This window comes from Schistocerca gregaria, chromosome 8, assembly GCF_023897955.1.
Source record: "Schistocerca gregaria isolate iqSchGreg1 chromosome 8, iqSchGreg1.2, whole genome shotgun sequence".
In the NCBI taxonomy this organism is placed as follows: domain Eukaryota; kingdom Metazoa; phylum Arthropoda; class Insecta; order Orthoptera; family Acrididae; genus Schistocerca; species Schistocerca gregaria.
In genome coordinates this window covers 156,232,789-156,233,760 of record NC_064927.1, presented here as the reverse complement: position 1 = coordinate 156,233,760, position 972 = coordinate 156,232,789, and the positions used below count along the sequence as shown (strand labels likewise).

General features: G+C 41.2%; 1 non-coding gene across 1 annotated transcript; it reads right to left on the bottom strand.

Annotated features, from left to right (window-relative positions):
• Positions 1 to 406: 406 nt before the first annotated feature.
• On the bottom strand, positions 407 to 478 carry Trnad-guc (transfer RNA aspartic acid (anticodon GUC)). The gene has a single exon. It is a non-coding gene; the product is annotated as a tRNA-Asp (tRNA).
• Positions 479 to 972: the final 494 nt, after the last annotated feature.

Below are 972 nucleotides of genomic sequence, written 5' to 3'. Positions count from 1 at the left end.
AACACAGTAACAGCAAAAAAAAGCAAAGAATGGATTGTCTCGTCTTTACAAGTAAAATGTAAACTGTATTTGTAAAACGACAATTGTTATTTTGTAAATAAAAGTCTATATACGTTACAAAAAAGAGGTCCGTGGATCGAAACCACGCTCTGCTAAAATTATTTCTTTTGCTCATTGTCTCTAGTTTGATTATTACGCTTAGAGCGTCGGCTGGGGGGGGGCGGGCATTGATACAGCGTCAACAGCAAACCCCGTAAATCTGAAGTGTGAAGAATGCGAGAACCACTTCCTAAGATGTAGCCGTTTTTTAAGATTTTGCAGCAAGTACACTCCTTGATCACAAAGTTAATGCTCTTCCGCACCACACGCGCAACACTCGAGCAGGTTTGTGAAATAAAAATCGCATCTCCCCGGCGGGGAATCGAACCCCGGTCTCCCGCGTGACAGGCGGGGATACTAACCACTATACTACCGAGGATGTGCTGCAGGCATTTGACTGGGTGGGTTACAATTGTTGCAAGTTGCCGTATACGTTCTACGCTAAGTTCGGCGAGTGATAGTGGAGTAATTAAAAATCGTATGTGCCTGCCCGGCGGGGAATCGAATCCCGGTCTCCCGCGTGACAGGCGGGGATACTAACCACTATACTACCGAGGAAGACGTAGCTAGCGAATAGACTGCACATTTATCTTACTCAAATAGCTGATAAATCTCAAATCTAGCTTCCTGGTGCTGTCAGAGACAGCTGCTACGAAATAAAAGTATGCCCCCTTTTTTTTGTAACGTAATAAACTTTTATTTACAGATTAACAAAATACATTGCTTGATCAAAGGCACGTTTAGGTTTACACATACAGTAATCGTATCTTTCCTTTTCGTATAGTTTTTCTTGTATTTTCTTTATGATTTAGTTCTCTCTGTTAAGCAAATTTTGTGTTTTTTTTATATTTGTCTGTTTTCTAGTCTATTTCC